The sequence below is a fragment of the Pseudorca crassidens genome, chromosome 1, assembly GCF_039906515.1.
Source record: "Pseudorca crassidens isolate mPseCra1 chromosome 1, mPseCra1.hap1, whole genome shotgun sequence".
Taxonomy (NCBI): Eukaryota; Metazoa; Chordata; class Mammalia; order Artiodactyla; family Delphinidae; genus Pseudorca; species Pseudorca crassidens.
The window spans coordinates 88767224-88779581 of record NC_090296.1 but is presented as its reverse complement, the minus strand read 5'-3'; the positions used below and the strand labels follow the sequence as shown (position 1 = coordinate 88779581).

The following is a 12358-nucleotide window of genomic DNA, read 5'->3' as shown; positions in this document are numbered from 1 at the left end:
CAGGTTTTCCTTAATTTTTCTGCCTCCTGACCAACCTGCATGCTTCCCCATGTGGCCCGGGTACATGGTGTACCAGGCCTCCCATTCCTAGGGAACTCGGAGTCAAAACTTTGTCCTTCATGGTGGTCATCTCCTGATGTGCTGGTTTCACCATGCCTCATTGAAAACAAATCCCAGGTACATTTTAATACACTAAAGTGCATTCACTACTGTCCAGTCAGATGGAAGATTTTACATGTTTAACAAATTTTGCTCTACTCCTTCTCCTTACAAACTCGCTGAACTGTCAGGTGGCATTTAAAAAGCAATTTAATTACATATTACTATTGAATGCTATAATTATGTGAGTGAGTGAGCCAAGTTTTGCAACTAAATAACATAGCTACGGTATGATTTTTTAATGCAATAATTACTCCTGAAGAATACAGCACCGGGCGGTCCTCTCTTTTGTCCCACTCTATTAATGTACTGAAACGGGATATCTTCTCCAACAAGGAAAGTTTTCCCATATATTTTAGCCATTTAACCTTGATAAAAGAGAGGTGTCATCAGCCAGAAGTGCTCAAAAAACATCACCTAAGCTATATTTTTATTTACAGATTTATTTCCTACACAAAAGGTATGCAGATTAAATTACATTTAGCTATGCTAAATGTGCAATCATATCTTTATGGAAAGAAAGAGTTACATGAAATCTGCATGGCCACAATTCTGCTGTATCTAAGAATGTTTCTACAAGTATTCGTTGAGTACCTACTACATACAAGGACCTGTGCAGATGGACAGAAATTTCCCCACCCAGTCCTGGTCCCATTCCCAGTCTATTAGCTTTAGATGCTAATGGAAGAACAGCAGAGCTTGCCAGTTACTGATAAGGTAGGCCAATAAAAAGGTGAGCCAAATTTCAGGGGAAAGGTGTTTGGTTGGTTTTGGCCGCACTGTGTGGCCTGCAGGATCTTAGTTCCCCAACCAGGGATCAAACCCAGGCCCCCTGTAGTGGAAGCATGGAGTCCTAACCATTGGACCACCACAGGATTCCCCAAGGGAAAGTTTTTTTTAACATTAGAATGTCTAATTTAAATATTGGAAGGTTAAAGGTAGTGAGATGTGTGTACATCTTTCCCTTTCTAGCTTGAGTAGGGATGTGTCCTAGTGCTTTGTGTTTTCCTCTACACTCAATAGAGTGTTTCTGAATTAATTAAGTACTACCTTCCTTCACTGTGTACACATCTGACATACAAAGGTACTGAATAAATCCATCCATCTGCTAATTCATTCTATGCTCTAAATGTCTGTGCCCTCCCAAAATTCATACGTTGAAATCCTAACTCCCAAAGGTTATGGTATTAGTAGGTGAGGCCTTTGGGGGTGATGAGGTTATGAGGGTGGAACCCTCATGAATGGGATTAGTGCCTTATAAAAGAAGGTCCGGGGAGATCCCTCACCCCTTCTACTATGTGAGGACACAGGGAAAAGACATTGGCCCTGACTCAACTATGCTGGCACCTTGATCTTGGACCTTCCAGACTCTAGAACTGTTAGAAATAAATTTCTGTCGTTTATAAGCCACCCAGTCTGTGGTACAGTAGTCCCTCCTTACTCACAGTTTTGCTTTCTGTGGTTTCAATTATCCACAGTGAACTTCAGTCCAAAAATATTAAATGAAATTAAATTTTTAATTTCAGAAATAAAAAATTCATAAGTTCAAAACTGCATGCCATTCTGAGTGGTGTGATGAAATCTCACGCCATCCCACTCCACCCCACCTGGGACATCAATCATCACTCTGTCCAGCGTATGCTGCCCCTTAGTCACTTAGTGGCCACCTCGGTTATCAGATCAACTGTATTTCAGTGCTGTGTTCAAGTCTCCCTTGTTTCACTTAATGAAGGCCCCAAAGCACAAGAGGAGCAATGCTGGCAATTTGGATTTGCCAAAGAAAAGATGTAAAATGCTCCTTCTAATTGAAAAGGTGAAAGTTCTTGACTTAAGAAAATAAAAGAAATCATATACTGAGTTTGCTAAGGTCTACAGTAGGAATGAATCTTCTATCCATGAAATTATGAAGAAGGAAAAAGAAATTCGTGTTAGTACTGATGTTGCATCTCATACTGCCAAAGTTACAGCCCCGGTGTGATAAGTGCTTAGTTAGGATGGAAAAGGCATTAAATTCATACAGCAAGATATTTTGAAGACCACATTCACATAACTGTCATTATAGTACATTGTTATAATTGTCCTATTTTATTATTGTTAGTCTCTTACTGTACCTAATTTATAAATTAAACATTATCACGGGTATGCACATAGAGGAAAAAACATAGTATATACAGGATTCGGTACTATGCATGGTTTCAGGCATCCACTGGGGCCGGGGGAGGGGGATGGGTCTTGGGACGTATTCTCCCACCGATAACAGGGGGCTACTGTATTTCTTATAGCGGCCCAAACAGACTAAGACAATTACTGAGATCCTATCCTTCATTACGCCAGGAGCTGTGCTGGGAAAAAAACCAGTGAACGTGTCACATCAGGTCCTTGTGCTGACGGAACTTACCTTCTAGTGGAATGGAGTACACGTTAGCCCCTTAACCCCCGGCTATTATTCCCTTCTGAAATGCCCCTTCCTGTCTCCTCATCTTAGCCGTGGCCCAAAGTGCAGTCCAAGTCCCAGCTTCTCTAGTCCCTCCAGCCCAGGTTGGTTCTACAAGTCATGGTACCTGTCTTGCCCTTCTTGGAACTTCCTTGTGGTCACTGTTATTTGTTGGCATTTTGATGCATCTGTTTTCTCAGAGAGATTGAAACCTCTTGATGGTTGGAGACTCTGGTTCTAACTCTGGTCCCATCTATCCCCACAACACTTATCGAGTATCTGGGCCCTTCTTGTCAACCCTGGGGTCCAAAGAGTTGGTGGCAACAGGCAGAAAACCTCGGCAGCCTACCAGGAGTGCAGCACTCTCTAGCCACCTCCTCAGGGACAGTTGCCAGAAAATGAGGCACCTGTATTTTCCACCACCTACATCATCTCTGGATTAGGGGAAGGAAAGTTGGCGCCGGCTTCCAAAAATCTGGGTTTATATCCCATATCTTAGATTTAACTAGCAGAAGCAAAGTACAATGTAATCAGTATGAGCTAAACACCTTAGGTGTTTTGAGGAGAGAAGAAATCATCAATGAAAACTTGGTGAAACAGAATCTGAGCAGCACGTAAAAGACTGGCAGCATTTGGACAGGTGAAGATGCTATGGGAGGGAACAGCATAGGTAAATGAATCAAAGAGTAGGCTACTGCCCTCCAGACCTCTCTCCAGCCTTCTCTGCCCTCTCCAAACCCTGGGAGCTGACCTGCAAGGTGCGCATCAGCTGGCCTCCCTGGTCCTCTGGCTTCCAATTGGATTCAGCCAGTGGGAGGCACCAGGAGATCAGAGGATGCGAAAAGAACGAAATTCGGGTATTTATTCCCCAGACCCCTCGCAGCCAAGCCTCAGCTGAGCAATGCTGGATTCCTCCAGCTGAAGGCCTTGGTTCCTGTGGGGTGGCCTTCCCCTCAGCTACCGCCCTGACTCAGGGTTCTAGTAATCCCTCTACTTGCTTCTTCAGGCCCCAAATCAATACCATTGCTTCACCACTCTTGTTGGTTCCCTTTAACCCTGCCCACATCTTTGTAAATAGTTGTTTCATGAAACCCTACTTAACAGCACTGTTTGAGTGTGCCAAGTGTTTCATAAGACCCTGACTAATAAGCTGGGAAGGCCAACCAGATATGACTGATATTGAGAGGAGTAGATAATAAAGAAACATCATAGCCCGATTATAAAGGGCCATGCTAGGGAACTGAGGCTTTATATATCAAACTTTTCAGAACAGAGGGGAAAGCTTTGAGAAAATCAATCTAGTGTCCAGGAGAAAATTAAATCAAAAGAGAGACAAAACCAATTCTGGACATCAGTTAGGAGACTAATACAGAGGTCCAGGTATAATGATAAGGGCCTGATTCAGTGCTAGCATTAGAAATACAAATAAAGGGCTTCCCTGGTGGCGCAGTGGTTGAGAGTCTGCCTGCCGATGCAGGGGACACAGGTTCGTGCCCCGGTCCGGGAAGATCCCTCATGCCGCAGAGCGGCTGCGCCCGTGAGCCATGGCCGCTGAGCCTGCGCGTCCGGAGCCTGGGCTCCACAACGGGAGAGGCCACAACAGTGAGAGGCCCGCGTACCGCAAAAAAAAAAAAAAAAAAGAAATAAAGATTCAGATAAGACAGAGGTAAGGGAAAGAGAATGACTGGATGAGAGGTAAGAAGGGCCCCTGTGGGGACGGAGCCAAAGTTGAATCATGGCAGCTGAAGAGAGAGGCATTGTGTGGGCAGAAACAGGGAAGTCTAGGCAAGGGCCGATCTGGGCTAGTTTGGGACAAGTTAGGGATTTGGGAGATGGAATCCCAAATGCTAGAATGAGCATGGCATAACTGTGGACAAGGAGAAGGGAGCCTAAGCTGGTGCCAACTGGGAAGACAGAGAAATAAGACTGTATAGGCATATTAAGTAAAATTTGGGGTTGGAAGCTTAATCCTAGACAATTCGTAATCTCATCTAGGGGTCACAAAGTAGCAACCTGCAGGCCCAATGCAGACCAGAGCTGTGTTCTGTTTGACTCACAAATTCTGCTTAAATTTTGAATTAGTGCCAACATTAAAATTTTTGGATATCTTACCCTTGAGATTCCAGATTATTGGCCTCTCTGACAACACTGAACCCACATTCTCACATGTCAACTCTCTGGGCTGGAGCTGAGCCATCACTGCCCATCTGGACCCTGCACGAGGTTCCAGCTCTCACCCAGCCCCACGTGGCCTACGATACTCCTTTGTTACTGCTCAGCCCTAGCTGCACACGAGCTGTGGTCCCCGCTAAAGGCAGTGAGAGCCCTTGGAAGTTCTTAATGAAACTGAAAAAGACCCCCTGGGGGGGAAGTCGAAAGGATGACTTAGAGTAATTCAGTTGAGTTCAGCATTTTTGAGTGTTTACTATGTCCCAGGCACTGGGGTAAGCACTGCGGAACCCGGGATGAATAAGAAGAGTCTATTGTCCCAGGGAAGACCAGGAATATGAAGGTCCATTAAATGGCTGATTCAGAAATTCAGGCACCAGCAAGGGCTTCGAATAGACAGGAGAACAGAGATGAAGGTGTGAATGCAAAACAGATGTTGAAGGAATTTTTGTGACAAATTAGCCATAGGGGATAAAGAAGGAAGGATGTGAACCGGGACCTTGTTCAGGTGGCTATACTGGAGAGACGGTGTAAGTAACAGTACTGGACTACTCAGAGTGCAGTGAAGATCCAAAGCAGGGTGAGAGAGAAGGAAACCACGCCCCTTGAGGGCCCTGAGAACGAAGGAGCCTAAGGAGCTGAGCCCGAGAAGGGATTAGGCAGGTGGTGTCCTTCCTCTCAGCTCACCTCCCCTTGAATTCAGGAACTGGATTACTATTTTGTTAACAAATAAAGAAAATGGGGCAATCTTCATTTAGGCCTGCAGGGCCATGTTGGAACTCTACCTCTAGAGCTGTTACAATGCCAAATATTTGTTTAAACGTGAAGCTGTGAAGGTAGTGCTCTAGTAGTGGACCAAGAGAAAATCGTCCAGGCAACAGAAACAATCCCGGACGGCTCCCTGATGACTCAGGGTTGAGTCACACTGGGTTTTTTAGTTCCCTAACTCTTTAGGGGGAAACTGTAGGAATTTTCTTTAAAGAATTACTGATTAAGAGTTACTAATGAGGGGGCTTCCCTGGTGGCGCAGTGGTTGACAGTCCGCCTGCCAATGCAGGGGACACGGGTTCGTGCCCCGTGCCGGGAAGATCCCACATGCCGCGGAGCGGCTGGGCCCGTGAGCCATGGCCGCTGAGCCTGCGCGTCCGGAGCCTGTGCTGCGCAACGGGAGAGGCCACAACAGTGAGAGGCCCACGTACAGCAAAAAAAAAAAAAAAAAGTTACTAATGAGGACATGGCAATGAAACAGTGGCTCCCTTTGCTACTGAGAAATTTCCTACAAGTTTCCCTAGCCTATGTTCATTATACAATCAGAGAGCTTTGCAATAGGGGGGGGGACTGACAACTTCACCAAACCATACATTTGCTAAGCAGAAAATAAAAATCCTATTTACAGAAAGAGAATTCTCTCACATTACGGCTCCAGAAAAAGAAACAATAAGACAGTCAATTGGATTATTTCAACTGAAAGTTAAAGGTTTTGTCTGAATTATATGGGGGGAAGTGCCTTGTTTCTCTGCTTATTTTAGCCAGTGGGAGCTTGACCACTCATGTTCTAGTGTATAAATCATCACAATTTAGCTCCCCTTCAACCCCACCATTCACAGTTGGCCTCTAGTCAAGTATACTGAAGGTTTCAATGTTTGCATATGCCTGTGTGTGTCCATCCTGAGACTGTACAACAAGACACACAGGAGAGGGAGGCCTAATGTGGAATTAATTTGCTTCCAGTCACACAGCAGGGATCCACCTTTGCCTTGATCTCCTGAACCCATTCAAGGATCACAATAAAATTACTCATCAGCCTCTGGAGTGCTGGAATGCCCACTCAGAGTTTCACATACAAGAAGCCTCTGAGGAGTGGAGTTTCATTATAAACAGGGACTGGCCAATTTGTCAGGCATATTGTTCCATGGAATCCAGCGTGTGAGGTCTTAACACAATGAGAAGAGACTCTTTAATTACACGTTACACATGTGTTGTTTGAACGTGATTGAAGAGATGCCAAGTTCAATACTTTAATGGTTAGGATAGAATGAGGGGGTAGACACAGTAACAGGTGTGCCAGTTTCCCTAAGCTAGTGTCTTTCCTATGTCTAAATAAATGACACAGTTTCCCATTCCTGCAAAAGCCTTGTCTGAGGACATGTCAGGAGTTAGGAGACCCAAGTCCACATTCCAGGTAGTGCCAGGTAGGGTTTGTCCTTAACTATTCTGGGTCATGTTTTCTTCATCAGTGGAATAAAGGATTGGACTGGGTAGTTTCAAAGGTCCCTTCCTTTTTTAAACTCTGTGATCCTCTAAACGAGGGGAAAAGGGAAACAGAGGTTCACAAGCAGATACTCAAAGGTGAATACTTGTCCTACTAACTCCATAAATTGACTGGAGCTCTAAACTACTGCAGCAAAGAATGACAATGGTTTGTAACCAAGCCTTGAACATAATCAGAATGGAAACCGTATCTCCCTTTCTCTTCCCCCGAGTCTGACACCAGCACCATTGCTGACCATGATTCACTGGGCAGTTGCTGTGCACTATCCCAGACACAACAAAAACATCAGAAAAAATTACTGAAGGTTTTCTATGTGACAGGCATTACACTGTGAATCACATAATTTCTCACAACAACCCGAGACGTTGGTATTATCATCCCTGTTTATAAGTGAGGAAACAGACATTGTGGAGCCACGGGCAAGTCGCAACCACTTTGAGTCCTCTTCCACGAGCGTAAAATAAGTGGATGTGTCCAGTTGACTTTAAAGGTCCCTCCTACTCTATGACTCAAAACAAGCTTGGATTTGATTACCTAGACCTTGAAAGGCTCACGATTATCGTGCAAACCCAGTTGGCCAGAAAATAGGATGGCCTGTCACCCACTTAAAGCACCACGCACATGCTCACAGAAACACAAAACCACATTTACTAAACGCAGCACCTCCTTGGGATGTTCTCACAATCTATACTGTAAACAAGGTGATTGTTAAAACACACCATTTTCCTATGAAGACACCATGGGCTGCCTTACAGCAAACTGCCAAGGGAAAAAGAAAGTATCATAGATTGAAATCACCATAGGCCCCAAGATTGAGGCCTCCCCCTTCCAGAAGTCAGGGATTGGTCCCAGGATAAAGACACAGCTATTCCCTCTCCATTACTGTAGATTGGGCTAGAGCTGCTGGTTCCCAGCTACACAGAATGAAAGCTCCCTGAGGGCTGGGCTAGGGTCAAATTTGTAAATTCATTATGACTGGAAAGGAATTACCCCATGGTACTTAAGGATGATCACCAACACCATCATCCCATCACCCACCATGCATTTATAAAAGCATCTGCTCTGTACATGGCTCAGCAGCTAGGCTGGTCATTTGCTTAAGACTGTTTTTCCTAACAGTCAGGACCATGAAGGTGAAGAAGGCCTTAATGACCTCAGACAGGATCCAAGGGACAATACAGAGTGTCTGTAGAAAGAGAGCATAAGATATTCTTGGGTAGGTAAAGGAGAGGGGTCCTAAGAGAAAGTGATGGACCTGCTGGGATCACGACTTAGAATAGAGTGCCAAATTATATTAACTTGTTAGAGCTGCCATTAAAAAAAAGAGAGAGAGAGAGAACCCACAGCTAAACAACAGAAATTTATTTTCTCACAGTTCTAGAGGCTGGAGGTTCAAGAGCAAGGCCTCTTGGGGCCCTATGTAATTGCAGCAGTATAATATTTTGATATATTAACCAACTCTTTTCACCTTGAGATTCTCAGTTACCCTGGGAGTCAACCCCACTCATGCAACCAGACATGTGGCACCCACTGCCTCAAGGAGGGCTCATCCCATGGACCTGCAGAACCAAAAGGTCAGATGCTTAGCTTTTGTTTTCAAAGGGCAAGGTCCAGGTTGAATTAGTCTGCCTGATTAACATCAGGCTATCCTACAGCAAAAATTGAACCAGAAACATCAGCGGCTTGACACGAGAAAACTTATCTGGGTTGAGCCTTCCTCCTCCATCTTTTAGCAACATCATTTGGAACACATGGCCTTGAAGGTCAGTGCAACAAAGGAAGAAAGAGAATAAAGAGCTCACATTCAATGTAAAATTCCTCAGCCTGTATATTATTCTGCTCAGGCTGCCATAACAAAATACCACAGACTGGGTGGCTCAAACAACAGAAATTGATTTCTCACAGTTCTAGAGGCTAGAAGTCCAAAATCAAGGTGTCAGCATGTCTGGTTTCTCATGAGGCCTCTCTCCTAGGCTTGGACCTTCTTATGCCCTCAAATGGTCTTGTCTCTGCACACTCCTGGTGTCTTTTCCTCTTCTTATAAGGACACTAGTCGTAATGGATTAGGGCCCCACGCTTATGATCTCATTTGACGTTAATTACCTTTTTAAAGGCCCTCTCACCAAATAGTAAGATCCTAAGGTACGAGGATTAGGGCTTCAACATATGAATTTTTGAGGGGACACAATTCAGTTCATAACACCAGCATTTGCCCTCTTCAAAGTTACAGGCGTAGACAGACCCAGCGTGGTCTAAATTTACTGTTCTTTACAAAGTTCTCTCCCCATCTCTCTGCCCCAACTTAGCAATTTTACAAAGTAAACCACAGGCTTCACTGGCTGGATCTACTTTTCTTCTTCCTATTACCATCCACATTTATTGGATTACATAGACTTTTAAGGCTGGGAATTAAGAAGCAACTAGTTGGCTTTAGGTCTAGTCTAGGCAGCTTGTAGCAACTTTCACCTTCTGCTCCTTTTTACCAAATCTTCAAGGGTCATAGAGGAGTTATGTAATGGGTGACGGAGCAGGGAAACGTGAAAAGAGAAAAGAGAAATGTGCATCTGTGTCCAGAAATGCCTCATCATGGGTCTGTCTCCATTCCCTATAAGACAATTTCCTGCGTTACATCACATCAGATTAACAGGCCTAGACACAGGCAAGATGGAGGAGAAACTGTTCTGCAAAGGAGTTCTAGTTTCCTATCAACACTCAATTTCATTTTCTCTGGCAAAACACCAGCCACACAGACCCACACGCACAGACCCATAGGCCCTGATTGACATTTCAAGCCCTCCAGCTCCAGATGTGTTTCTACATTGTTCAGCCAGTAGGAAAAAGCAGCTCGAATTTTAAGCAGAGTCATTTCGCAAACCACCAGCTGTCTCCTGGATAAATTCTGGGTTTTTTAGATGTAGTTACAAGCAATCCTCTCCAATGCACTTATTCATTCAAACAATATTTATTGACTACATTCCATGTACCAGGATTGGGGACATAATGGTGATTGCCACAAGCTTGGGGTCTAGTGAGGGAGACAAGTTCTAATAAATGGTACCTATCTCACCCCTCTGTGCCAGGTGCAATAATGGATACCTTAAATATTTGGGAAGGTACGATTATCTCCACTGTACAATGAAGAAGCCAAGGTGAAAAGAAGTCCAAAAGACAAGCTCGTGCTGCTAGTCAGTGGAAGTGTCAAGACCAGAAGCCATGTGACCTGACTTCCTGAACTTGGGTGGAAGATAAAAATTTCTATCTTTATTTTCACTAATCTCGAACTGAACTTTAGCACTTTCTTCATATATTTATGCAAGAAACCCCAGCAGTACCAGTAGTACCTATTACTGTGTCACCAATAGAAATCACAAATATTTTCTTACATTACAAGCATTGCCCAAATCCTGAAATATTATTTGTGTTCATTACTATTTCAAAATTATGATAGCTATTAGAGCCACTGCTAGATCATGTTACTTAATGCATTCGTTTTTCTAAAGGCACATATACTACTGCATAAATTCTTTTCATATGTTGACAAGTGTTTTGAAATAGGTTTCCTTTATAATTCTATGCCTTTTATGTTACACCTTCAAAAGTACTGCACCAAAAAGTGGTCCTTAGTCTTCCCAGAAATGCCAAAGTGGCAATTGGCAGAAAAATGGGTCAGAACCCTACATTACAGCAATGGGCAGCCCAGGCAAATCCAGAGGCTCTGCTCACTGTGTCTTTGAGTAAGAAGCTAGGTTGGGATTCTTTTATAACTAAAAGAGAGAAGCGAAGAGGAAAGGAAAGGACCCAATTCCACGAGAGGACCCTTTCTACCCTTTCCACCAGTTCCTGCTCAGCACGTGCCCTAAATGCTCTCCTCTGCTGGTTCCAGCCGCAGCTGAAGCTGATTCCTTGAGCGCCCCTCCGTGCCTCGAGCTGTGTGGATAAATGTGCCCCACTGTGGGCAAGCAGACTTCCTACCCCCGGGGGCTGAGCACCCCTTGCGCCCTGGGAACCATGCTGAGTGTCAACAAGCGGAAGGTGCCAGAAATTCCCACACACTAAGATACCAAGAAATTCCCATACACAAGACGACGGATACTTCGGGTTTTTAACCGCCCCTCGCAGGTCAGCTTCTCCGCGACCCCGAGGCCCGACACTGCCGGAAGGAGTCCCAAGACCCGGGTTCCAGTAAGGGCAGCACTAGCTGTAGATGCCGGGGGTGGGGAAAAGTGTGAAGAGGGATGTAACCCGACACACAGGGGCCGCGCAGTCCCAGCTGCTGGGAAAGAGTTGGGTTAACAGTCGGCCTTATGGGTGATCTCTGTCCCCGCCCGGTCCCCCTCTCCTGGCCAAGTGCCCGATATAGGCCGCAGGATGCCTCTTACCCAGGGGTGCGCAGAGCCTCCGGCCACAGCGTTGGTGCAGCAAAAGCAGCCGCTCCCTGCGAGGGCTCTCGCCTCTGCTCGGGCCCGCCCGGCCCTGGGCGGAAGCTGGAGGCGGGGAGAGCGAGCCCACCCCCACCCCCACCCCAGGAAAGTTCCGGAAAGGTCCCGCCGCTGCCCCGCCCGGCGCCACGGGCCGGGGAGCCAAGGCCAAGTGCGAGCTGCACCCGGGCTTCAAGCGCTCACAGGGTACAGCCAGGGACGCGAGTCCAGAGGGCCCGGGGCGCTGCCGGCAGGGCAGACGCCCCTACCCGCAGCGCACCCTGGAGCGCGGCCGGGTGCCCTTGGCGCGACATAGGAGGGCACGGAGGCCACCTGTCGCTCCCCCCATTCCCGGGTGCCTACACCGTTGCGTAACTGGCAGGAACAAAGGTGAAGGCGGGGCTGTGGATAGAGGCTCTGGCGGTTTGCTTTGGGTCGTCCAGTGAGCCCTGCTGGGCTTCTCATCTGGTTCCCAAGACTGTCCAGAGAGACAACTGTTCCCGGGTTCATTTCACAGATAAGGTAACCAAGGCTCAGAGAAGCCCCAAAACTTGCCTTGGTAAGCGCCGGAGCAGCGCTCTTCCCTCAGGGTGGAGGTCAGGGTCAGCTGGCTTTCAGACACTGGTCTCCACACCACGTTGCGTCCTACTTTGATGACTGGACGTTTTCAGTTGGCTGCTCTAGGTAGGTGCGAGGTGTAGGTGAGTGGTCCTCGACCACATCAGATCTAGAGCACCTTTTTATAACATATATAGGGTGTCCAGAAGTCTTACTGCAATTTTAAGCTTCTATAACTTCAGATGTGTTACAAACTTTAAAGTCCCTTGAAAGTATAATTACGTTTCTTTTACATTTATTTCGTTCTGTGAATTTTGAATAATTCTTTTTGAATTTTTTGTTTCAGTC

At 45.8% G+C, this 12358-nt stretch overlaps 1 protein-coding gene across 1 annotated transcript in view; it reads right to left on the bottom strand.

Moving 5' to 3' along the window:
- SQOR (sulfide quinone oxidoreductase) overlaps positions 1–11748 on the bottom strand; it is a 46016-nt gene extending 34268 nt beyond the window's left edge. The window contains exon 1 of the mRNA XM_067745882.1: positions 11414–11748. The gene's annotated coding sequence lies outside the window, so the exon portion shown is untranslated. The remainder of the gene's footprint in view (positions 1–11413) is intronic.
- Between the last annotated feature and the right edge of the window lie 610 nt (positions 11749–12358).